The 27,823-nt window shown below is 37.4% G+C and overlaps 1 long non-coding RNA gene across 1 annotated transcript; it reads left to right on the forward strand.

Moving 5' to 3' along the window:
• LOC148183671 (uncharacterized) lies at window positions 1-27,153 on the forward strand. The gene is made up of 4 exons (XR_015773367.1): window positions 1-333; window positions 4,545-4,646; window positions 11,545-11,779; window positions 26,571-27,153. It is a non-coding gene; the product is annotated as an uncharacterized LOC148183671 (long non-coding RNA).
• Window positions 27,154-27,823: the final 670 nt, after the last annotated feature.

Genomic DNA, 27,823 nt, shown 5'->3' on the forward strand with positions numbered 1-27,823 from the left:
ACCTGAGCCTCTGCCACTGGGACACGAGGAAGCACGAGCAAAAGCGGCAGAGACACCGCACCGGGGCCGGAGTAATAAAAAGCGAATCCCCCGCGGAGGCGACGACCGCCCGCACTGGGACTGGCGCAGGGCTGGAGCGCCGCAGGGGAAAACGAGCAAGCCGCAAGGTAACGCCGGCTCCGGGGCCCCGACAACAAAGGAGCAGGTGTTCCTCAGCTGTCCGGGCCGCCCGGAGGGAAAACCGAAGTGGACCCAGCACGGGTAGAAACACGAGCTGAAGCCGGAGCCCGGGCTCACGCGGGCTGGGGCCTGCGTGAGCGAGCCCGCTGCGGGGTAAGGCGGCGGTGGGGGCCCCTCGGTGCACCCGGCGCGGGACAGGGCCCTGCGGTGCCGGCAGCCACAGCCCCCCGCGGGCGGCGGGGACGGCGGCGGGCACAGCCGCAGCAGCGGGAAAAGGGGAGAGCGGTGGGGAGAACCCGGCAGAAGCTTTAATCGCGGCAGCGAGGGGGATGGGCGTACACCCCAGCCACGGTCGAAGGGAAAAAAGCCTCCAACTTAGCTGGCAAACTAAAAAGCCCACCACAACAAGGTACAGTGAAAAGGAAAACAGCTGCTGCTGTTTTATTAACTTACCCTGTTGGACGGCTGGAATTCAGAGATTAGGCCTGTGTGTTATGCAAAGTGTGACGTTTATGAAGAATCTGTCTTTCTGCCCTATTCTTTTATTCCTATTCTGTTTCTCCCTCCACACCTTATATTATCTTCCTATAGCTTTCCTACCAGGCACTTGAAAGACTGAAAACTATCCTCCCTTTCTTAAATCGAATATTATGTACTATAATATGCTGTCCTTTGCTTAGATTGTTATCTACAGAGGTTTGTGTAGCTTTTGAAGTTCTCTTGATGTGGAAATGCTTCACATATTCTGAATACTAAAGGCAAAAGCAGGGGTTTCCCACTCCCGTATCAGCATTTATTATCATTCATACTTGAGAAATAAATATCTCCACAAACTACCTGGCAAGCTGTAGCTGCAGGCATGTCAGTAAAACCAAGAAATAAAAACTGTAATAGAAAAGACTTGTTAAACTATATTGGTCTATATCATATCAACTATATCATATCAGCTGTATGATACTCTTCAAGACCTTTAATTTGTGATCAAATTAGTATCAACAGAACTGGCTCTTTGGTGCATCTACAGTTTCTCTGAACGTGATAAGGATGTCATTTAACATTAATTTGTGATCAAATTAGTATCAACAGAACTGGCTCTTGGGTGCATCTGCAATTTCTCTCTGAACGTGATAAAGATGTCATTTAACATGTGAACTCAGAACAGTGAAACAATTCCATATCCTTGTATATCTGTAAGAAGTAAAATCAGTCTAATGGAAAAATATAAAACAAATCATTACAAAGAGGTTATTTGGAGTTGACCTTTGAAGTAAATTAAAGTTTAGGAAAGGAGACTGGAACAAAATCACAAGTTTTGCTCCCAAGTATAATCTTTGGGGTAGTCTTCTATTGTTTGTATTAAAAAAATGTTTACTTGATAACACAAGTCTTGCTTATGGCAGCCAGTTTGCTTCTAAAAAGCTCCTCAGTGCACACAGTTGCAAGAGACAGTGCCACAGGAAGACAAGTGTGACAAAAGAAAAATAGTCAGTTGAGAATAAACCTCATGAAATGTCTTACCTGCGATTGCCAAGTTGCATTGACCTGGAGACATTTGACAGCACAGCCCTCAACAACCAAACTCAGCTTCCACCTCGGCTCAACAAAGCTCTTGGAGCACAGAGTTACAGGGAAGATCCAATGTTATTATTTTCAACATGTACAGTAAACTCATTCCATAAATCTTAAGGATTCCTTCTGGTTTTGATGTCAAAAACAAATGCAGAGAATTCAGAGCACACTAGTGAGTTCTTTGAATATTGAAGCAAATTTTACAGGAGAAAAGAAACCTTCTAAAAAATTGTGAGACAGAGGAATCAAACCTTTCAATTTCATCTGATTTAATTTTGCATCTGCAGAGTGGAGTTATAATTATACTGCAATACCTTAGTGAATGAGATCACATTAAAGACACAAAGAGACATCCCATGCAGATTCTATCCTCCAGAGTAGAACAGTGCAAGTAAGGCTAGTGTAATTAGAAGTGATTAGAAAGCTCTGGTAAAGGTTTACATCTGACAAATATGAATGTAAAAAGATAAGGAAAAGGAGAAAACTTGAGGGAATTGTTGTCAGATACGTGAAAAATTTCAGAAAAGGTCGACAGAAAAGCTGGTTTGGATACCTGAATATGCAGAGCTGACAGAGTTTATCAGTTGAATTCCTCCACCACTGTAGCTCCTGTTTGAACTCCTGTGTATCCCTGGGCTTTCAGAGATTTGGTTTATTCAATAAAATAAATAACATGGTGCGATTCTACCTTGAAAATTACTAGGATGTAACTGTATTTACAGCAGCTAAGAGAGAGCTATCAAAGGACAAAACAGTAGAAAAATTGATAAATTCTAGTCTCAGTCCTGAAATGATCTTGCTTTTTCAAATTCCAGCAGAGATAGCAACTGTTAGAGACTTTGAGAATAAGCTCATTCTTCCACATAGATGACATGATTTTCCTGCAGTAAATGTGAATTTACTAAACAGGTAATTTTAAAATTAATAAGAGATAATGTTGCAGGTATAGCCCTTAATACAATATAAAGAGTTTAAATGATTTGCTGAGAATCTAAAACTGCTCTGGGGGCAATTTCTGTCCTTTATACTGCACACACAAAGAATAGTTGGCAGAATATAATTGAGGCATTTTTCATTTTGTATAAAACAGGGTAGATAGTGTGCCATTTAAGAAAAAGTATATTGTAAAGTACTGCTGTAAATATTGCATGGCATTATTCTGATTCAATATGACTGTGTAGATGCTATGAAAAGCAACAGGAAAGAATATCTTTTTAAACACTATTAATCTGCCTGCTTTTGAAATTTTAAATATTTAAAGCAACATAAAGCCATTTTTTTCCTTCTTTAATCAGCTTTCTAGCTTGAATATCTCTTGGTTTTTTTTTTCAGATTTACACTTGTGCTATTTATTTACTATTATTTTTGGTTGTCACTGATGCTGCAGCTACTTATGCAGTAATAGAAAAGAGCTTTTCTTCTTACTAGGGAAAAAAAAATCCTTCATTTGGGTCTGAAATTGCCTCTTTCTGTGGTATTTAGTTTCTTCTGCTCTCATGAGCATGCATTCAGATGGACTACGAAAAGTGCCTTGTTACAGTATTAAGATTTTTTATAATGTAGGTAATTTTATTTACAACAAGATGAGAAAGATTCCCTTTAATACAACTAAACTTTTTCGTTCAAAGATCAGGTTTAAAATATCTGTAGGACTCAACCACTCTCTGAAGTTAGAAAACTGTATTAGTATTTTTATCTTTATGAATCATTTTTCTATTTATTTGTGCCATAAAAATTCAGTGTTATTGCAGTGTCAATGTATAAATATTTATATAAATATAAATATTGCTTCCCTACTAAGAATGAAGTGCTCAGGGAGTGGCTCCTTCTCCCTTTTGTGTCTCATATTTCTGCAGACCCTTACATGCATAGGCATAGGCTCCTTTACAATAAAGTGTCTTTTTTAATACTTTGCTGAGGTGCACTTTAGAAATACAAGGTGATGTCAACATTTCTTATTTCATTTTGTTTCTGTCCTTCACCACACAGTCACCTGAATGTTGTGTGCACCTTTTATTTTTTTTCGAAGAATTAGATAAAATATTGTTGTTTTGAAGTTGTACTTGTGATTTGGAATCATCTAAGAAATAGTAGTCTACTACTCCATGTTAAATGAATTAATTTTATATTAATACATAAATTAATTTTATATTATTACATCAACAATTGTTCTATTTTTAACTGTAGATACTTGAGTACACTTGAATATTTTTTCATTTTAATTTATTATTTTTTCTGAATTAATGAAATACTTTGCATGCAGTCTTCCAATTTAACAAAGCCATCTACTTATAGAATAATTTAATAGATACATATTTTTACAGTTTACCAAGTCTTTAATTTTAAAATCAAGGTAATGTATAAATCTCTGACACAAAAATGTGTGTTCAGCATTTTATTCTTATACCTAAAAATATTTTATGTGCCCTCTACCAGCAATTTTGGTTTCTTTCATGTTTCTTCATGCTGAATTTTATTGCAGATCAAGAGAAAACCTTTAATCAATTTTGTATATAACCAGGCATTCTTTTTATTGTGTTATGTATATTGTACAGGTGAATTTAAACCAGAGTCAAGAGCAGCATCATGTGCTAATGATCCTGCTCATCCTTTGGTTATCACTGCGCTCTCAGAGACAAAGGAGCAAGAGCTGCATGAGTTTCTGGCATTGACTCCTTTAATTGGAAACTTGGAAAAGTAGTTTAGACTTCACATTTTTTCTCTGTATAAAATAGCTTTAAATTGTCTTCATAAAATATCAAATGATCCTGAACGTCTTCTCCTTTCTATGACAGCCTGACTGTGGTGTAGTCGTAGGTTGGAGATTCTCTGAAGCCGAAAGTGACTTTATAAAATACTTTGTTTTAAGAAGGCTGAATGTCAGCAATTTCTGCCAGGTGAGCTCTCAGACCATTGTTTTAGTCTTTGGTTTTAAATACGCTGCTTTGTAGCTTCTTGCCTAATTCTGTATCAATAGCAAGGAAGACAAAGACACAAAACTGATGAGGCTCAGCTCAGATACTTTATGCATAGGAAAACTACAACTGTTTTTAACTAACAGAAAATCAGTATCTCATATATTAATAGTTATGCACTTCTTCCCACTACCACATATTTGTCTCAAAGGTACAGCTCCGTTTGTTGGTGCATTTTTGGGGCTTAGTAGTAATACTAATGATATACTCTTACTTGACGCATGCAGAAAGAGAATCGGATCCACAGTGGGTGAACAATGAGGAAACTTTATTGCTTTTACAGCTGAGTGTTCCCAGGCTATAACACCTGCAAAGTAGAAAATTCTTGCTAGCTGTGCTAACCCTAAAGCCAACCTCCTTTCCCAGGAATAGAAGAGTATTAATATTTAGATTTTTGTTTTTCTTGCCTCTCCAAACTGAGCTATGTTTTTGCTAGATTAGCTTGATCAGTCTGTACTCACACCAAATTATTTCAAACTGCACCTCATTTTGATAAAATGAAATTATTGGAAAATACTGGCAATTTCTGCTACCATTTTAGCAGATCTGGTTCTGATGAAGAACATTTTACTTTACGAGGTAGATTAAAGGCCTAGCTCTAAACAGGTAATCATGACACTTGTGTCTATCCTGGGTAATTAGAATGTACCAAAGTTTGCTGTTAGGAATATCCCAAGAAGGCTGCAGGGCTGTGATCTGATATGGATGCTGCTCCAATCATCAAAGGTTGCATTGGTGTTACTGTGTATGTTCATTTCCTTGAATGCAGCCACACAACAACATTTTTGTTGTCCTGCATTGACCAAATTACGCCTGCAGTTAAATTAGTGAAGCATGCAAATAAATGTTTATATTAGTAAGGATGTGGGTCTCCATTTTCAGTCTCTCAGTCCACTGAGAAAAGCTAGTTTTAACAACAAATTTGGAGTGCACCAAATTCAGTCTATAATTCACTCTGATTTATAGAATCAGAGACAAGAAAATAAGGTTTTGTATAAACAATAAATATGGACAGTGGGAGAAATTAAATACTAAATCTTTGGCTGTCCTAGTTTAGGAAATTTGGGAGAGAGCCTCCAAATGGGGTTCCCCCAGAAAAGAAAAATTCAAACGGCTCCTCCCTGCAACTGGTTTGGGAAAAAAAAAATTTCCTTGGAGAGAAGTGGAAAAAACCTGGTTTTTTAACAGAAATTGAATAATATTAAACAATAAAACTTCTTGCTGTTCGACAAGATGGCAAATCAAGGAAGAAAAGTCCTTTTCATGTGGTGTAGCTCGACCTACTCAGGTTCTTTTCAGTCTCTCCAGCGCCAGAAAGTGCCGAGGCCCAGGCCCCGGTGGGCCACAGGTGTGAGCTCCCGGGGTTTGGCTGGGTGTTTTTCAGTCCAGAGCAGGTTTGAACAGATCCAAGGGAAAAAAAGGAAAAAAAAGTCCAGGGAACTCCTCTGCCTCAGCTAGCTAAAACTAACTAACAGTAAAAGAGAAGCTTTGTCCCACTGTCTGTCCGTGCTGCAGACACCACAGTCCAGGAGCAGGATGTGTGGGAGTGATGTTTTCCTTCAACACAAACTGCGCGCTTCTTCTTCCCCCATCTTCGCTCTCAGAGCCAGTCTTAAAGGTGCAGAACTTAATATGTAACATAAACCAGGCGACTGGGGATACAAACATAAAGTCACCTCAGGACACTGGCCTAGTCTCAAACAGCATCTCCATGTTTTTAATGGCTAGCTTATTCAGGGCCCTGTCTGCACTGCCAAAGAATGACAACTGAAGGGAAAATAAAAATAGAAGGAAGCTTATCCACTTAGGTAAAGATGACTTGGCAAAGAATGACCAAATAGGTATGGTTTTCTTCTGGAAATATGAATAAATGTATCTAACCAAGAATCTGCATAAAATCTGTGTAATGTCAAGAAACTGGATTTAAATAATTCAGTCTAACAATGCTTCAAATTAATCAGAAGTTTATAGAATCAGAGGCCCAAGTTTCTACACAAAGCTTTTATTTTCACTCTCTAGCCTAGTCTTACCTTCTCTAGTTTCACAGATACCTCAAGAAGCTCTCAAGGGCTGAAGGAAACCAGAGCAGTTACACTGCTCCGGAGTGTTCATTGCTGGCTGGGAAGGTGCCCAGGGCTGGGAAGATGCTCTTCTCAAAGAGGGCTAGAGCAGCTTGCTTCCTTTGGGTTACAGCCTCAGCATATTTGTGTATTGGCTTCACTTATTGTCAGTAAAACAAAGGTCTCAGAGCAATGTACTGTTGAAGCTGAAGATGAATAGATCACACGGACACAGCTCGAGATGTGGTGAAAGGAAGAGAAAGTTTATTTTTCCTCCCAGGATTTATAGGTTTCTGACCATGGCCAGGGATTGGATGGTCAGGATAACACTTTCCCACTGCACTGGCCATGAGAGATGTCCATCACAAGACGTGTAACAGAAGGAATGTATACCTATCTCTATGTTTACAGTTACTGTCCTGGTTACATAGTCTTAGAAAACTATGTCAGCAAACTCAGAAGCTGAGTTCTCAGGGCGACAATGTACAGGCCAGTACAAAATTCCCTGTTCTCAAGGGGAGAGTTTGGAATGAACTAATCAAATATTGCTTAAGTAGGAAAATTTCTTCCTTTCCAAATGGTTGATCTTTTATTAAAGAAATGTTGGCAGTGATCTCTTCTAGAAACAGAAACTCAGATGTTAAGGAAAATAACTTGATTTGCATTAAATAGTGTTGTCCTTGGAAACATACCACAGCAAAATAAATTGTGATTGTTGATAGAGCAGCTTCAGTGAAAAAAAAACCTATTATTATTTATTACTTGTGTAATTACTTTATTACTTATTTATTATTTATTAGTTATTATTACTTTGCTGGTTGGCAAAAATAATATTGATACAATATTTTATATAGAACTTTCAAAATATAACCAGCATGTTGCTGTATTTTCTTACACAGTTAGATAAAGTCAAAGTTGGAAGGGGGGAAAAAAATCCCAGACAATAACATTCCTCTGATTTTTCTCAATGTTCCAAAGAGTTCAAATCAATTCAAGTACTCTTTATTCCAAACAAGGCAAACAACTTTAGCCAAACTGAATCTTCTAAGCAAACTTAGACATATAAAAAATAAATTTTCCTGTGACTTCTAATATTGTAAGGAACTAGTACAGTAAAGTTTACCACAGCCTAAGGCAATGATGATAAAACTGGGGAAAAGAGTAGATAAGGAAAGAAGAAATACAGTAAATAGTGTAGGAACTAGTAATGAAAATGAGTTTGCATAAAACTGTACAGGGATTAACTTGGATTTGCAGAACTGGAAATACATCTTTTGGAGATTGTAAGTCTTCTGGAGAGTAACATTTTTGTATGACTTAATAACCAGGTCACTCTGCAATAAGATCTCTGAGGACTTTCTTGTCTGGCTCTCCTGACATCAAAGATAATGCCAAATGTTTAAATTTCATGAACAGTGCATGAGGAAAGCAATTTGTAAACTATCCATCATAGTAAGAGAAGTGTGTTTTGGAAACATTTTAGGTGAATCTTGGTTTCTGAAGTGAATAGCAGAGTTTCCAGTGCTTTCAGCTAAAGTACAATTTCACCTTTGACTTTTCTGCAGTCTTCAAAAAAAAAAAAGTCCATTATAACTTTTCTGTCTCCTAAAAGAGCCAACAGAAATATTAGTTTCCTTCCTGTGTTTTCTCAAGAGGCAGAATGGGAAATTTAGTTATACTCAAAAAGCATTTTTTTTTCCCAGGGAAGGAGAAAGAAGGGATAAATAATTTTCCAGAAGCAGTGAGGAGTAATGGATTATCAAACCTCAAAATGCTGAATAAAATTGGGGGAAATTTTTGTTTTGTTTGTGGATTTGAGTGTTGGGGGGAGGGTATTGTGTTTGGTTTTTGTGGGTATTGTTTTTGTTTTCTCTTAAATTTGGATTTTTGTTAAGTCATATTTTCATCAGAAACGGGGAAGAAAACCATGATAGAACTTTATTAACAGATAAAAAACAGGTGCAAAAAATTGAGTTTTATATTGTCATTTAAAGCATAGAACAGATGAGGCTGAAATTCTATGGTTATGATGAAAATAACTTTATTTAATTGTCTGAAATGATGAAATAGGGATTGCTGAAACTGAAAATAAAATACATATTTTCCTCCAGATATGAACCACCTGTTTTATGATCAATCTTTATTACAGAATATCTCAGTCATTTTGAAAACACTGAAACACTTGTTAATCTAAACCATCTGAATGTTGTTTTGCCAGATGGGGGTTCTGAGTATGGAAGTACCCGCTCTGAGTGGGAAGCAGTGCCATCTTTGAGCTTATGTAGTCATATTACTGCTGCTAAAATTCCCATTTTCCATTTCAAGGAAAGCAGTGTTTTTGTGTGATATGAACATCATCTCAGGAATGGAGCTCTGCATCAGGAGGAAAGTTGTTGCATGGCCTTTACTTTCAGTTATTTATTTGTTGGTTACTTGGTCTGAATTTGTATAAGGGCCTTAAAAATATTACCAAGTGGAGTTTGAGAGCTCTCAGCAGGGTAAGAAAAGCTGTAATAAGAATTATACCAACAGATATTACAAGAGGGTTATACTGTAAGAGTTGTGAGTGCTGCATTGGCTGTCATCACTCCTCACACCCTGGATGGCAGCTCCACGGCCAGCTGTGTGTGAGGCTGTGCAAAGCAGACCAGCTTCAGGTGAACACTGCCCCTCCAAGGGGATATAATCACAGTAGCACAGGGTCAGAGCTCTCTTTCTTGAGAGAGTTTTTTCCTGCCTGACTTTTCTGTTCCAAAAGCATGTTCCTGCCATAACAATCACACAGTGTCCAAGAACTGCTAACACTTTGTGTTGGTATAAAGTGAATAAAAGGAGTTATATTAGTATACAAATACTCCTAGCAATGCATTTTTAAAGCTATCCTATAATATTCTATATTCTTCAGATCACATAATTTCAGAAATTATGCATGTATTAGTGATTTCTAAGACAACCTCATGATTTTGGGAATTTCAGTCATTGCTATTGTCACATGGGAGCATACAAGGGTGGATGATCTGAATTATGGGTGTTTCCACTGGCCAGGAAGCTCAGTTAAGGAATGGGAGTTCAGTGTCATTAGCATGAGTATATTAAAGTGCAGGCAGGCAGCTTGGTGAAAAGCAGTAGAAAAGGTGCTACCAATCCAGCTTCAGGTTGGTGACTTGGGGTGCTGGATTTTGCTTGTAGGTTATACAGGGTGTATTGTCACCCTGAAAATCAGGCTTTTTGATATTGTTTTCATAATTTCTAACTACTTTCCCAGGAAAGTAACTATAAACATAAGTGTTTATACATTCCATTAAAGATAAGCCTTTTGATAAATGTCTCTCATGACCAGTGTGGTTGGGAAGGTGGTAACTTGACTATCCAATCCCTGGTCATTGTCGAATACCTATAAATACTGAAAGAACAAAATAAACTTCCTTCTTTCATCACACTTCGAGCTGTGTCTGTGTAAATCATTTCATGTCCAACAGTGACAGTGTATGAAGTTGCCTTTCCTGCTGGCTAAAGGAATGTTGGCATGAGTGTGACTGCTCTCCCCATTTTTCTTCTGTGATTGTTTACATTTCTAGAAAGGTAAAACTCAAACATGCAGTAATATAGAAGAAGGAAATTGAATCCTGCAAAGAGGAAGGATAAATAGAAGCAATTTTGCAGGTTAAGTGCAAGGAGTAATACCTGTCATTACAGACCAACAAACATTTTATTTTAGCTTTATTTCACCTGTTCATTTGGCATGTACTCTGGTTACACTTTTGCTTACTACACTGGTAATGTACGGGCCCAGTGTGCCAAGGCTGCCTTTTTGCTTCATTTTCTCAAATGAGCCAATTGTAAGTTTTCTTCTTATATCTTTAAACCTCTCTTATCAAGGGGGAAAAAAAAATCTCAACCAACCAAATAAAATAACCAAGAAGTAATCTTAAAAAAATCTTTTGAACAAGCTATTTACAAAAAATTACAAAGTTCATATTATAAAGTGAACATTCTTGAGCTCCTGTTCAACAAAAGAAATTCAGCATTGTGAGCACACTTGGAGTCAGCTAGAATAAAATGACACAAAATATTTAATAGAAGGCTTGGGCAATGATCTTGTGAACACTTTATAGGCATTCTTGGTTTTAGGAAAATGAATGATCCAACTGATTTCCAAGTGTCATGAAACTGTACCTACAGAGTTTGATATAAAGTGTTTTGAACTCAGAGGGAAAAATGGCCAAGAAGGAGCAATCCAACCTTCAGAGAAAGTACAGAATCAAGCCTTTAATTTTTGCTATGTTTTTTGTTAAGATAGAAAAAAAAATTGTAAAGTTGATGGATTTTCTTCCAGGCAGCACCTGACAAACCATACCTCCAAGTTAGGTATACAGTCAATATCATCCCTATAGTACTTGGTCTGGTAGGAACTCAATCCTCAATAGGCACATATCTAATAGGTAATATTTTTTTCACTTGTAATTCCTATTTATGCATATACCTACATGTACCATATTTTGTTTTAAAATATACATTACCTAAACATTTATACTTATTGGAGAGTAGCTGTATTTTACCAGCAGCATTTTCCTACCTGGCCTCTGCTGATTCACCACAGAATTTTGTAATACTCACAGCTGTCAGATTTTTCAGGCTATCTGGTATTTTACAGTATGTGATCGCCATTTAACGCATCCTTGATGACAACAGTGTTTGCTCTCAGTTAAACAGAAAATTGTATTTTCAACTGATATAAACCATTATCTCTTGAATTGCAGGAAAAGCACCTGTATGTTAAAGGATCATAGAATGGTTTGGAAGTAATCTCAAAAGCCATCTGATACCAACCCCTCTGCCATGGACTGGGACACCTTCCACTGAACCAGGTTGCTCATGGCACATTACATGGGAAAACGGATTGCAAAGGGAATTTAAAGGGTGCCCTCTCCAAAGAAATGCCTTTTATCTCGCACATTTGGCAGAATATAATCATTTAAGATTTCTGACACCAGGGTAAGTCTTAATTTCAAAATGTAAATATATAAAGTTCACTGTGAAGCATTCCTGCTATTTATTCCAAAGAAAGCTGTCTTAGCAGGGCAAAGTAAAGCATAAACATATTAATTGCTTCCTTTTTTAATACCACACATAATTCATATTTGAGACCGATTGCTGAACAAGAATTTAATTGAAGAGCTCTAAAGGATTTACAAAAGAAATGCATGAGAACTTCCACAATTCCATTAGATATATAACATTTGCATAAAACAGTCAAGACCATGAGCTGCTTGAAATTTAGGATATCTTTCTGCTAACTGGTATTACACAGTTGATAGTTCAGAAGTAAGATACGGTTTGTCTTCAAGACCTGAGTTTTCAAATGTCCTAAAGTAATTTGTTAAATTATATAACCTATTACAGTACTCCCTATTATTCACCCAAATCATACATTCAGAAGCATATGGACTAAGATGGAGGGGTGGCCTTGAAACCAAAAGCTGTAAAGATAAAAATCCTCATATTGGATCTGAATACAACAGCTGGTGAAATTCTGATTCTTTGACACAAAGTCCTGAATTCTTTTGCTTCAGTAAGAGCAGGTGACTTTCAGGAACTCTGTGATTTGGTTCATAATTTTATAGGCCATTTCAATTCTTCTATCTTTATCATAGTGTTTGTATAACAAATAATACAAGTCCTAAAAACCCCAAACTTCTGACCCTCTAACTGAGATTAGAGGTTGTAATGAATCTAGATTAGAACTGTAAGCAAGTCCTAATTCCAAACCCCCTCTACACTACCTACATGTTGGGCACATTGTGTGTGAAGTTACAGCTTTATGAAAGTCTAATAATTTTGTAAGAATAGCCTACTCTATTGATTTAAAATGGGAGAATGGAGTTTTTCCATTCAAACAAGGATTAAGCCAGTCTGTTTTCCTCTGTGAGAAATACACTGTGCACTGATTTTTAAAATAGCTGGTTTAAATAATAATATCAAATCCTATAAAACAAATGGTCTATGAGCAGCTTCATAGAATACCACCTCCTATATTATGTTCATATATTAGCAGTCTATAGATCTATGCCACTTATTATTTGCGGCTTTAGCATATTACAACCAAAATCTAAACACTGCTCAGCATTCTTTCTGTCACAATTAAGCAATTATGAGCTGAACTTCTGCTTTTGCTGTTGTATTTTCAGTTTAAAGGTTATTATTTCTTCGGTAATTGAGTTTTACTGGTTCTGCATAATTTGCATTAATTGCAGTAATTAATGGTAATATTAATCTGCCTCTGTTGTGTACCCAAAATTTGAGCTTGTGACAATTCTTTGTGAGTATTGGAAAGGACAGACAATGTAATATGAATAGCTTACAAAAACTGGTCTTAAGTTTGTCAATGATAAATTTTAATGGAGACAAATAATTAGAGCTATTATTGCAGCAAGAAGGGCTTTGAAATTTAATTTGCTTCTGCCTTTCACACTGAAAAATAATTTAATTTTTCCATAAAGCATAATACTTTGACTCCACAAGATCTGTAGTAGATACTGCTAGAGAGAGATAGAATTAGAGAGTCATGAGGTGTTTTCCATATATTTTGTTCTCTGTGGTGTATTCACAGAACATAATTGGTGATGCAGGTAAAAGCATGATTTACCCAACATCTTGGTGGATTAGCATGTAGCAATAAAGGTTACATGTATGCATTGACGTCCTTATTCTTATTTACATGCACCAAAGCTACCATACCTGCATATTTTTTAAGTAATAAATTCCCTGACAGCGCAGTCTTATAATGCTCTTGTATGTAGTCAGAAGGAAATTATTTCTTAAAGCGCAGCAAACTTTGATCATATGCACACAGCAAATTTGCATCTTCGGTGTATAAAGTCATAGTTGTATCTTGCTAGCTATGTTTCATTTTCTTGATTTTCTGATGGATTCTTTCTGATGCTTTTAAATATTTAAAAGAAATCTTGGAAATACTGTATGTGACTGTTTCATTCCTTTCAGGAGAAAAAGTGCTGCATATAAAAATGTTTTGAATCTGGATGTGGCAGCTGGAGCCAGCCATGCTGGGAGCAGGTGTTCCACAAGCTTTTCCCCACAGCTCTTCTGGCAGAGCTCTCTCTGCTCCAGCCAAATTCTTGTCATTTCATTGCTGGCTGTCTCCTGGACAGCCTGGCAATTGGGCCAGCTTTCTTTTGTGTTGATAAAGACCAAATTTGACTAGATGGCAACTATTTAATTCATCTCATTTCTGAAACTCCTGCACATGGGTATTGTCATGGCCCCAAGGGCAGCTGTAGGCTTTAAATGCCCTGAGCAGCCTGCTCTGCCTCCCTTTTCCCTGTTTCTTTTCCCTGTTTCATTTTCCAGAGCTTACCTGCCTCCCTGGTATGTGCCATAGGTGTTCCAGGCTCTCTTGTATCTATCACATGGCCTGTTCTCCCTGCTCAGACTCTGTGGGGTGGTGCCAGCTGGCGAGGGCATAGCCTGTGCTGCCCTCGCCTTTGGCTCCTGCTCATCCTCCATGGAGCTGCTTCTGATGCTCCTTGAGAGGTGTTACAGGGAATCCAACATTTTGCTGTTCTTTACAGAAAGCTCAGAAATGCTAGAGAACTTGCACAGTCACCAATTTGATCCAGAGAAGTGGAAGAAACTTTCTACAGCCAGATAACTGCAGAAGTTTATTTCCTTTGCGATCCCTTAGGTAATTTTGAATACGTAAGTTTAAGTGACCAACTCAGGGTCATAAAAGAGCCATGTGGCTCAAGGCAGAAATTGAAACCTTAATCCTCTTGTTCCAAATCTTCTCAATTTGTGAAGTGGCTTCATATGAGAAAAGAGGCAATTAATTAAAAGCTGTTAGTGTTGATTTTATAGATGGTACTGAGAACTCAAGCAGTATCTGTCTAATTCAAGTCTTCTGTATTCCCATCTACTCAGAAAACAGGCATTGTAATGTAGGAAGGAAATGCATTTATATCCTACTGAGTCATGTGTTTTAGCACCTTTCCTATAAAATAAATGCACTCAATCTTTTCTTCTCAAGCCCTTGGAGGAATTCTAAAAAGAGAAAAGCCATTGTTAGAAGAAAACTGTCTTAAGTACCTGCCATTGAGATAAACTTGTATTTGTCTTCTGGCTGCAAAAGGGCACAGGCTTCTGCTGATGTACATTTGTACTCTTGTCTCCTCTTTCCCCAGCAATCCTGCTTTCTTATAGCGTGGTTCCTTCAAACTCGGTGTATTTTGTGCCTGTCCATTAATTATACCCTCAAGACATTAGAAGCCTTGAAATGTAAGTGTGCAGGTTTTGCTCAGACATAAAGAGATCTGTGTGCTCAAGAGGGGAATCAAAGGGCAATTATCACAGCCAAGTTTTGGCACAGCTACATATGTCCTGTGAGCCTCACCTTTTGGTATGAAACAAAAAGAAAATGGCAAAATAAAACTCTGCTCCATGTTTATATGGCCCTTCTTACAGCATCACTGGTAAGATTGGAGCTTTGTAAACTAATTCATTCAAATTCTCTGAAAGTTTTTGTTATTTGTTCAACAAAACCCATCTGGAAATCTCAAACGGTAACCATTTCCCGCCTGCTCCCCCAGACCAAAGTTTGTCAATCAGCACAAACGCAGTGTTTCCGTACTCAAGTGTTCAGAAGTGCCCTGTCAGTCTCTGGCAGGTGTTCATCACAAGAGGTGCCTCAATGATATCTCTTAACCAGGTTCTTTAAACTATTACTTCTTTTTTGAAATCTCTTACCATTATTCATTTAATTTCTGTCAGTGCAATTTACAGCATTTCATATGAACCTGTGCCAAAATAAATGTAAATGCACTCAATTATTTTTGTTTTAATTTCCTCTTAAAGATTCATTTTTAATCAAAGCTATCCTTTGTAAACCTTATCTACCCTTCATTTCTTTCCCAGAGGGCTCATCTGAGGTCCACTGAACTCAGAGGAAATATTTCAGTGTACTGTAAAGGCTTTCAATGAGCTTTCAAACGCTGCCTTCCATGTGAAAAACAAGCAGACATCAGGATCTTTTCTTTTTTTCTATTTTTTTTCAATAGGTTAACGCTAACTTTGAATCATGTGCATTCACTGAGACTTTAAATGCTGTTAATTTAGAACTTCTCAGATGCTTTATAGCATTTTCTATATGCAAGTCTTGTATGTGAGCCTCCTCAGTTTGCTCAGAAGTACTCACCTCTCTCTGAAGATTAATTTTTACAAATATATTTTCTTCTTTATTTGTAAACTGTTTGCTTTAACAAAACAAAAATTTTCATTGCTGGGATCATGGGATATTGATTTTCATTTAGGAGTGGATTGTTCAGGTTTCTTTCTAATACTAGAAAAATGTTTAATCTCTGATAAATTATCATAAAATTATTTTCTTAAATGAATAATTGAAAACAACACCAAAAAAACCCACAGTGTTTTGGATAGCTATTGTTGCTTTCAACGTTTTTGAAGACCACAGTATCAAGAATATGGATGATATGGAATCCTCTGTGTCTGTAAACACTGGCAAACCACCAGTGCCTTCCAATCCACCTTCTGGTTTAATCAAACTTAATCAAACATGGAACAAACACCATGGGAAGAAAAAAGCCATCCCCACAGCTGACCTTCATGTAATTCCATTTCATGATGACTTTTTATTCTTTCAGTTCTAAGTATGCAGTTAATAGAAGAAGAGGTAAAGGGCAATCAGTTTCCTGCCAGTAACTCAGGGGTCAGAATTTCAGGTAAATTAGATAATTAACAGTCCCTAAAGCAGACCCACAGTAGAAAGGGAATTTAGGAACTAATAAAAGACATTTATAAAATTATGCATAGGAACTGGAGGTGCTTGGGAAAATTCAGCAGCCCTTTAATTAAAGGAACTGACACTATAGAACTCATAAACGACAAGGCAAGCCCATCTTCAGGAAACGAAGTCTGAAACAGCTCCATTTCTTCCAGCCTGTGATTTCCACATGTGATTTTAAAGTTTCAATAGTAAAATCACAATTAAAGATCAAGAAAGGAGTATATTTGTAAGAAATGACAATTAATGTTGTCCACCACAGAATCAAGGTGGGTATTACTGAGGTCTGTAACTTGTAGCAACAGGCTGTATGCACGGGATAATATCCTTATATAGTGTAAGCAGAGATAAACACATTGTGGGATCCTAGGAAAGAATGGCCTCAGCTTTAAGTTATACAATGTGCCAAGGGATAAATTATGGTAAAATACCGATATATTTACTACCTGGGTGGTTTTTCGGTATGTGATGTTTTGGTTTTTTGGATTTTTGTTTGTTTGGGGTTTTCTGTGGGGAGAGTGGTGAGGTTCATTTGTTTATTTTTCAGAATATATTCCCTGTTCTTGTGGTTACAAGGGTTTACATTACAAGTAGTAGCTGGTAGAAAACTTGTTAAATAAAAGTAAACTGACAGAAGACAAGGGATGAAGGAAAAGGCATTTGTATGACCATGACAAGATAATGATCAAGTTCTTGGGAAAAACGAAACAGAACAGTTCTGTTGCTTCAATTAAAAATGAGAGTTTACTCTCTGACTTGGTTTTTATAGCTCAAAAATATGGCCACAAGTGTTGGAGTCTGAGATGCAGAGTGTGTGCCCTTGTTTCTGATACTTAGTTCTAAGATCCAGAAAAACACTGAATTTCATAAAACATGAAATTCATGAGCATGTTTTCATGGTAATACATGAAAACAACTGTTAAAGTTAGATAGAAAAAGATAAAAGTGTAAGTGTGTAGATTAGAAAGTTTTCTTAAGTCACTGGGTTAAAAAGTTAGTTTAGAGAACAGAAGACAAGATGGAAGATTTAGGGTGTTGTCTCTTGTCCTTCTTTCTTCTTCATGTTCTTCAAGAGGTTTTTGGATGATAGTAAGTGATTGGACAGAAAATGCCGCAGTGCAGCACACAGGTGTTGGGTCATTGGGTCATTAAGAAAAATAATATACATGTCTATTGTTAATTGGGTAAGAATAAGTGTAAAGATAAAAGAACTGTGTAATTCGGGGCCATTTTGTGCTTTCAAACACAAAGTGAGCCACAAGGCCCTGTTGTACCATCAGAAGAAAGAAATGTACCTGATTGCAAAGAATTAAGCTTGTGCAGCCAGTCTGGAGAGACCTGCCAAGTTTTGTAATGACCTTATAATAAACACGAGAAACAAGATTCTAATGAGCTCGGGAGTTTTCTTCAAAACCAGAGAACAGAGATAAGCAGGGCTCCCCATGAGGGAGGATCCCAAAAGAATTCAGCCCAGAGGAGACTGAGAAATCCAGGAGGAGAAAGAAAAATACAGAAGAAGTGCAGCAGAATCAGAGAAAGAGATAAAGAATTTTTTAGAGAAAAGTTACAACAAGGGTGTAAGTTTGATTTTTAGTGATGTTGCAGAAAATGTGTAATGTAGCAAAAGGCTAGTATTTTGTTTACATAACTATCAGTGATTCTGTTTATTAAAGAAAACTTAGGAGGATCAAAATAACATTTGTTTGCAGAAAAATATGATACCTTGTCTAATAAATGACCTAGTGCAAGTTGGCAAAAGTCTATTTAATTCTGCTTTTCCACCAGCAAAGGAGATAGCACTGGAAAGAGGAGAGTTTTGTCATAATTATGCAACGCAACATTGCTGTAGGATTAAGTTCAAACACACTGCTGGAGATGAGTCTAATTATCCAAGCCCCAAATATTTTCATTTAGATTCAGTTCAGAGAAAGTCATGGTATCAGATTTCTAACAAATTTCAGGATGGGAGGTTTTTATGAAGTACCTGACACCTGAAGGTCAGCTGTGGTCCTTCTGCTTTACAGAACTGTGAAATACTGTCCAGGATGTTGCCCTAATCCCAAGTGAAGTTGTACCTAGGCCTAAACTCAGGTCCTGCAGTGCAAAAGGGACAAGACGGGTGGGAGAGAAACACCTCTATGATGTCCTGAGCCCTAGAAATAAGATGTTACTTGGTCTTTACCTTTCATCCCACACTCCCAGGCATCTCCACTTCTGGAACACTGCAGTAACACCTGCATTTCTTGCCTGAGCTGGACACCATGTGCTGTGGGGAACTCACAAGACTTAATCAGCAATCAAGATATATCCCAAATATGGGGAAAGCAATTACATTGTAATAATGCAATATAATAAATTAAGGTCATATTGGCAAAAATCAATTTGAATAATTTAATACCACTGAAAACCAATATTACATGCCTATTGAAACATTCATTACAATAATTGTTTAGACTATATGAAAAGCTTATCATTCGGTATGAATATTACCAACCTCTATTTCTCGGGCAGCTAGAAAATTATTAGAACCGATGATTTTGTATGTAATATGGAAATTAGCTTCTTAATGGTAGTGAATGTTTTATGGCAGTGAAGATATAGCAACCGGATTTGTACTAGCAATTATTAACTGCAACAAGGTATTGTGTACTGAAAAGTTTCTTCCTAAGTCAATATTATTAACAAAGTTGAGGGTTTTTTTATTTGTAGACTAACAATGGGTTTGATAGCCTTTTTTTGGTTTGTTTTGCGTTAAAATTAAATAAACAAATGGAAATTTTTACATTTGGCTGTAAAAGTGAGACTGAGCAGTGGCAACATGGTTAATGACCTAAAGAGGTTTGTATTCAGTTGAGGCCTTTGATGACCTTTGGTCTCTTCTAAGGGTCTTGCTGTGTTTGGGCCCCAGGCCCTCATCTTTAAAAAGAGTACAATGTGTTGCCTATGATTTTTTTTATTTATTTTGATTTTTTTGTTTGTTTTGTTTTGGGTTTTTTTGTTTGCTTGTTTGTTGTGAGCTGCTTTGAACAGAGCTTGTCTTTGTGCAGTACGGTGCAGAGTGGTCCAGTGTTGGCTGTTATACTCTAATAAAAAATCAAATATGCTTTCTTCAACTTTTAACTTCAGAAACAAGGAAATGTTTCTTTCAAATATTCTAGAAAGGGTAAGGCATATTGCCTGGAATGACACTGTTGTAGCATGACATGTCTGTAAAGTCACTGACAGAGTTGTACTGAATTATTTTTATATTGTGTTCTTAAGAATATCTCATGATAGGTGGACAGCAGTAGATATTTCCTTCATAAAGCACTAAAGCAAATTCATCAATATACTTAGTTCCTTAATTTCTTGGGCACCCTTAATGACTTCATAATTATAAATATTATAGAGGTCAAAGGGTCTTTTCATCCCAGCAGTAGAAAAATATTTAATTTTGTTTCTTCTCCATCTGGAGTTAGAGGAAAAATATTGCTACAGTTTCTTACTTAGACTTTGATCCTTGGGCATTTGGGTGTTTTATAATGTTTTCTAGGTATGGCTTATTAGTACACTCTGGTATGTTTCACTTCTCCTATTGACTTTTGGAAAGTACAACAAAATGCAGTTCAAGGCATGCATCTTTGTTCTTTTTTACTTCTCTATTACAGTGCAGTTCAGAGTTTCAGAACAGCTGTAGATCTGTGAGCTCTGTACATACCCCAGTAAGTGAAAGTGAGCAGAGCAGATGCTTCTGAAATCCACGGAGAATTTTGGGAACTCTGGCAGTACACAGAAGGAATATTACTTACAAATATATCTCTAAATTATTACATTATTAAAAAAAAAACCAAAAAGAAAAGCAACTAGAAAGACATATCTGTCTCACTAACTTGGCACCTACTTTATATTTGTAGTTGGGCTATGCAGAAATCAGTCTTTATATTAATTTTAAGAACATTGACACAGTTTGCAATTACATTGCTCAAGATGCAGTTGTATGAGAGAAGATGAAGGAAAACATCTCTCAAATATTCTTGAATATCCGAGCACACCTTTTTCATTACTTAGTAAGTTTTAGAAATCTGCTAAGTGCTTTAAAGTGTACAGGGAGAGCGCTTCCAAAAAAATATCTCAGAATGAGCTATCCTTTCCATTCTGATCTAATGCCTTGGTCACTCAGGTGATACCAGCCTATGATTTCAGGTGGTGGCAGAAAGAGTAGCTTTGCTCTCCTAAAAGGGAGCAGTCTCGAAGGGTCTAAACTGATCTCTTCTTTCAGGAACCTGCTGCTCTGGAGACAAGAGGTTGGAGCCAACAGAGTCTGCTTAAAGATCAGTTAGAGCTGCTGTAAAAAGATGCTGCCTTATAAGCAGCATGATTAAGCTGTGATTACATATTTATGAAAACATAACTGAGCTGAGTGAAGACTTAATTTTGCTCTACTATAAATGGAAACAAGGGGGTTGCATAGTTTTTCTTTTTCTTTTTTTTTTCTTTCTTTTTTGTGGAATATGTCTTGGAATTTTCACAAAAAAAAAAAACAACAAAAGACATTCCAGAAATGTTAATTTCATATTGAAAATGATTTCAGTGAAATAAATCTCCTCAAGCACAAATAGATGTAAGTAAAATTAGATCCGAATGCAATTTGATTAACAATTGTCAGGGAAAGGGAAAAAATACTAAGAATGATTTCTGCGTTTACAGAAAGTACTAAACATATGGACAATGAGACAATTCCAGTAAATTAGCAGCCTGCTTAATTCATTAAGAATTCATCTCTTGGGTAATTCCTGAAACTGAAAATGTTGACAGTCTATTACCAAAATCTCTAATCCTAATGTGGAGTTGAGGGGTTTTTCTGTTATGTTCTGTTAAGTTCAATGACTCCTTAGAGTCAGAGAAAAGACAAATGTTGGCTGCCACCCTGTAGTTTGCCAGAATGTGTTTTTTACCATTAAATTATAAGAATATAAGGAAGATTCTTAATTTATAAAAGGCCATGTTGACATCAGCCCGATAGCTAAGTTTCTGAGTAATGGGATGCCAGAAATCTATAATGCTTTGTCTTTGAAAAGTTAAGATTCCGTGTCTACTGCCAGAAATGATCACATATATTTCTAGTTTCTTTTTTTTTTTTAAAAATGGTATCTGTGACATAGCTGCATGATAAAAAATTCTGAGATTGTGCAAAATGGGCCTTTCTGGGAAAAAAAAAAAAATATTAGTCATGTGAAATACAGTTGCTTTGCTTTCTTATTGCTACCATCTCTATTAAGCAGCATTTGCCACAGCCAGAGCCACTGTGCAACTGAAAAAAAAATATCGCAGGTGAGGGTTTTTTTATCCTTTTTTAATTGATATCTTTCACTGCTGAATGTTTCAATTTTGTGCTCGTCTAATTCTCTTTGTTGCTATGAATCTTCTGGATTGTAGCTTTGACTGTGAATAACAGGGTAGGAGCCAACTCCTTAATTCAAGTGCAATTTAATTTTCAAATCCATAGAATAGAGTAGTTGTCAGAAAAAAGTTTGAAAATTAATGTGTTTTTCTATAAATAATGCAGTTCTAACTGATAGTGTAATCTCCCACAGTATTAATCTTTAATGATCAACTGTTTTCACATTTCTCTAGGTCTACTCAGAATAAAAATTACAAAATAGACAGTTACAAATAGTATCTGGTATTCCCCAACTCACCTTTCTTTTAATGTCTGACAAATATCTTCAGTATAGGAAGACACTTGGTAAATTTAAAAACAAACACACAAAACAAACAGTATTCCACTCAAATCAGTATACTGGAATTTAAAATCAAACATTAAATAGCACCTAGCACTGCAGTGTAGATAGAAACGTCCCTGCATTTGCAGAATTACTAGGTTTGAGAAACTCTAAAGAAACCATTAGGACTTGGTGTTAGGGTATTTTTCTTCTGAAGTTATTCAGCCCACTGGAAAGTAATCTCCTGAAGTGATCAGTACTTTGCTCAGTTTGCTGATTGAGTCAGCCTTCCAAACATAAACAGAAGAAAATAAAAACCACAGACAGTTTGTAAACCTAACCCCTCCATAGATGAGTCAACACATCCACTAAGATACATTGACTTTCCATCTCTTCACATTTATAGTAGGTACAGATTGCAAACAGGAAATTGTTAACTTTGTGGGAGGTGACATCAACTATTGAAAAACCACTCAGAGTATTCAGTTGAGTCTTCACAGAAGTATGGTGAACATCGTTTATTTCTATCTTTAGCACACTTTTATAGGGTCTGACAGGGTCCGTGGGCTTAGCAAGCGAGTATTGGTTAATACATGTTGTTTTACATTCTTTTCCCAGAACACAAGGCTATTGTTTTTCTTTCAATCTCACTGCTCCAAGAGAGTTTCAAGGACACTACCTTTAATATTGTTGCTTATACCAAAGGCTGGCTTGTGCAGACAGGCTTTTACTAAAATATCATGCTTTTACTCTGTTAAAATATTTTACTACAACTAACTATGCACCACACTACCACCCAGGAAGCTGTTTTTGCATACTGAAACTCCATTTTTGGCATTCTTACCGTGAAACAAATACAATTTTATCTTGCATGATGTTTGTCAAAACTGCCATCTTCCTAGGAAGAGCTGAATTCAACGTATAATTCAGAGTGTGAACTTTGTAAGATTTTATTTCCTTATCTCTGTATAAACATGATTATCCAAGCCTTTTCCATCTCTAACTGCTATTAGCTCATGGTTCTAAAACCTTTATTCATGGGAAAAACCTCAGAGTTCTAACTACACAGACATTATTGAAGACAAAACTTCAGTAATCATATTCTGAGAAATACTGTGGCCTCTCACAGCACACAATCCTTCCCTATTCATTGAGTATACACAGCAAAACCAACTGCTACAGTGGCACTCTGAGGCCATGACTTTCCATCCAGTCAGAGTTGGGACCCTCCATACTGGTCATATTGGGGCCAAAATCCAAAGTTATGTGTGTGTAATATGCAACATTAACAGTGCACATATTGCTCTCTTGGTAGATAAAAAAAATGTCTTCTGTAAACACTTGTGAGCTTCAGCACTTCACAGTATTTCTGGTGTCTCTGTACTTCTCATACAATTAGAAGAACTCTTTGGTTCATTTCTCATGTTGCAGCCCAGACTTGTTCTCAACCATGTATGGAAGGCAAGGATTTGTTACCTGCCCTGACACAGCTGACACACAGCAGCCCCAAACTTAGCTTCAGTCCTAAAGCCTGATGTAGGAACTTAGTCTTGTTGTATGATCTGAAGTAGGATGAGTTCCCTTCTTTTTTAATGAAAGTTGGCTGTCCTATCTGAATGGATAGTGATTAAACACGGCATTCCATGAACTAACAACTGAAGTGATTTCAAATGGCTTAATTCAAATGGCGAATTACTTAATTCCTAGAAAAATGAGTAATGACTTAGTTGTCTCTATGTGCTCAATTACCACCCAAAATTCAGAAGATCTTGTTAATGATTTCCTGAAGTCCTTGCTATTTGCATCTAGCAAAGCAGTGAAATGTGAGTCGTAATTTTCAATTTTCGATGAGTAGCACATTAGCAAGTTGCTGTGCCTCTGTGCTGCTGTACTGAATCTTCTCTGATGTGAAGAGAGAGGAAGAAAAACAGAGTAGGGAGTGGCAGATAACTGATTGATAAACATGAATAATGCAATGATTTCCCAGTAAAATAACAAAAGTAGTAATGACACTTAGTAATTATTGCTAGCATGCTAGTAACAAAAAAAAAATCTTAAATTTTGTTTTATACCTCATTATATTCTAATCCAGTATGTTCTGAAGAATGAAATTCACCACAAGAGTAACTGACATAGATTGTACCTTAGGTATATTTGAATTCAGGGTGTTGTCTTCTTGTTTGGTATGTAGTGATTTAAATAGAGATATTATTTTTTCCAAGTAGCTTAATTGTTATGGGGAAGAAACATTAAGAGGATATAGACTTTACTGAAATATGTCAAGCCTGAAAAGCTAGAGGGTACAAGGTGTGTCCCCCCCCCACCCCCAGGGAAGCAAAGATTTAGTTTCAGATAAGCATTGTTAAAGTGAGAGGCGTGGCTGTAAAGCCAGCCTAGTGTGAATTCTAAAACCTGTGCCTCAGGATATGTGCCCTGAAAGAGTTGTCCCACCCCAGACCCTCGTTGCGAGGGGCAGCCCAGAGGTTCTGATTGGGTTTGAGCCCCTGGGGTTTCTCCCTTGCTGTCTTCCTAGTGGTCCCTGACCCTGAACTCCACCCTGGTTCTGTCCCTCAAAACCCATCACCCTGCCTCTGTTTGGTGCTCTCTGTCTCTGGATCTGAGTTTGTTCCTGTGCTGAATGAATGGTTTCCTGAGCAGAAACCCATCTCGTTGGTGTCCCATGCCACTCACTGGTAACTGTAGCTTCTCTGGACATGATCCTGCAGCTGCAGAACACAGCAAGAGGGGAAAAGTGTCGCTTCTTCCTTGAATGACAAATATGATAACTGTGCATTGCATTACAAACCTTGACCCTGTAGCAAACTTCTCCTGAAAAAGCTTTTACAGTAACTTTATGTGTGGTTTCGGTTATGCTGTGGAGTAGAAACACTACCACATAAGGTGTTCTCCGATAATCCATCTGCTACAGGAATACCAAAATCTCTGAATGAAAAAAGCCACACAACTTTCAAATGGGATGCAACATATCTCTGCTTAACTACCCTCTGTGGATTACCTCTCACACAATGCCCAGTAGTGCAAGGCTGTCAATCATGTTTAAATGAGGATATTAATTAGCTCAGAATAGCTACTCATTTCTGGTTGATTATTGTTTCACATCGTTTCTCTTTAGATAAATTATTCATTAATTATTATGGTCATCCTTTCTTTGGCTCTAAGAAATTTATATTATCTAATAAGTGACCAAACTTTTAACTTTTCTTCATTAATCATTGTATAGTGTTTTGTATTCCATCTCATTTCACCTTTACTTGAAGGAGATGCTGACATATCATTGTAAATTATCACTGCGCAGTAAATCCTTTACACTTGACAGCATTAGCTTAAGCACCTTACAGGATCTGTGCCATCTCACCATGACATTTGAGATAATTTTCTTAATAAACATTCTTTAAGTGATAGATCTTCTTGTGTTTCTACTATTAGTTCTGTTAACTTGTGCTATCACTTTAAATTTAATTAAGGAAAGTGAAGCATGAAAGTTTGCTAGTTTTAATGCAATCTTCACATCTGTAAGGTTAAAATTTGCTTATATATAAAGATCTGTTGTGAATCCATCACAGTGTCACACATACTTCATGCAGGAACTAACAGTTCAGACTGCAGGGAGGAAAAACTTAGGGAGTGCTCTGTGGTTGATCAGAGCACTCTGGACCTGTTAGATTAGTGAAGGCCTAGAAGAATATAAGAAGGAAACTTGTGACATTAGGAAAAGGCTGGGGAAGGAAAATCAGATAGGCAACATTTGAGAAACTATTAGACAGGTGAGTGGTGAATTTCTGTTGTTGGGTGTCACTGAACATAAACTTGTAAAGCTGTGCCCTTTTTGTATGTGAACCTGCTTTTATCTTGATTTTTCTGGTTTGGGAGCTAAACTTCCTTACTAACTAGCTAACTTCCTTACACCAACAGGAATGAAACATAGTTTGGGGCAGATGAAGGAATGGCTTGACTACCAAAGCAAAAAGGAACTGTGCTATAGAGAAGAAATGGCCTCAGAGTATGTGGGGAGATCTGGGCATTGGTTCTTTTGTTATTAATAAAATATTTTTTGACCAGCTGTTGAATGACACTGAACAAAATACACATTGCTCTGGCTGGACAGAGTAAATACTCTTCAGTGGAAAGGCAATTCATAAACATCTTGCAGAACACCAAAAAGATGCACAGCATTTTCTTGTAGGTCGAGAACCCAAATGATATTTGGATCCAGTGGGATTGGATTGCAATTTTGTTTGTTGCTTTGCAGGACAAGTGCACATCTTGACCAAAATCAAGCAGTCACTTGGAACAGTCCTGCCTTCAAGTCGCTTGTTAACGGGGTGCTCTAGGCTCAGTTCCCAAGACAATTGCATATTCTATGGAGAATGCTGGTGCCAGAGACACTAACCCTTATGTTCTACTGCCAGAAGTGCCGATTCAGTCCAAGTATTTGATCCTTCCTGGGATGCAGTGCTAACTGCTGTTCCTTGTGCCTAAGGAGGTTTGTTTAAACTCTTCCCAACATGCCCACGTACTAGCAGCCTGTTTAGAACAGTCACCTACTCAGACAGGTCCAGCTTTGATGAGTGTGATAAATGTAACCTTGGATAAAAAATTCGTGAAAGAATAAATAAGTATATAACTAGATTTGTAACAATGTAAAAAGTATATAAAATATAGTGTGGCCGCAGAATTTCCCCAAACCCAGCAGTAACTACCCATTCAGGCGGTAACGACCCTAGGCGACGTTCATCAGCCTGAAAGAAAAAGCAGGACACGAACGATTAAGCTAAACAAAGAAAGGAGCCAGGCCGAGATGGCTATCGACTCCACACCGCACCTGGGCACCCCTCCCTGCAAACCCCGACTGAAGATGCAATCAGGCCGGACAATAAGTGGAAGCCCAGCCGAGATATCTGTCGACTCCACACCGGACTTGGATACTTCACTCTGAGAGCCCAAACCGAAGATACAATCAAGAAGCACTCAGAACTTTTACATACGAGAGGACTCTGCCCAGTCGTCTATTGATTCAGTTCCACGGTTCCAGGAAATTCATTCAACCAGCCATCTAAACTCTTTGTTGAACAGTAACTGCTCAGAGTTTTGGCCTCAGGACACAAAATCCCTATAAAAACCCCAGACAGTCTACCCTCCTTCGTGGATTTGGGAACACCTATACCTTTGGGTATAGACCCCTGTCCACCCAGCGCTGCGCTGTTTATTTTATTGTGGTTTTTCCTCGTTGTTTATTTTTATTATAAAAATTGTTTTATAATAAATTGTTCTTTTATTTAACCTAAATTTGCCTTTGCATTTATAACAGATTGGTGCCGTGACTCGGATCGGAGAAACTGTGGGGAATCTCACTGCCCAAGACAGGTACCCCCGCTGATTTTGGCGGCCTGGTGAGTTGAGAGCCCCCGTAGCTCGTTCCGACGTCCGAACCAAATTTAGGCTGAGATAAAAACCACAATAAAAAGGAAAAGGATCCGGATCAGAGAGCTCGGGAAGGCACGG

The sequence above is a fragment of the Pseudopodoces humilis genome, chromosome 10 (assembly GCF_049639895.1).
Source record: "Pseudopodoces humilis isolate 2021_Gansu_Grassland_sample_001 chromosome 10, ASM4963989v1, whole genome shotgun sequence".
Lineage (NCBI taxonomy): Eukaryota > Metazoa > Chordata > Aves > Passeriformes > Paridae > Pseudopodoces > Pseudopodoces humilis.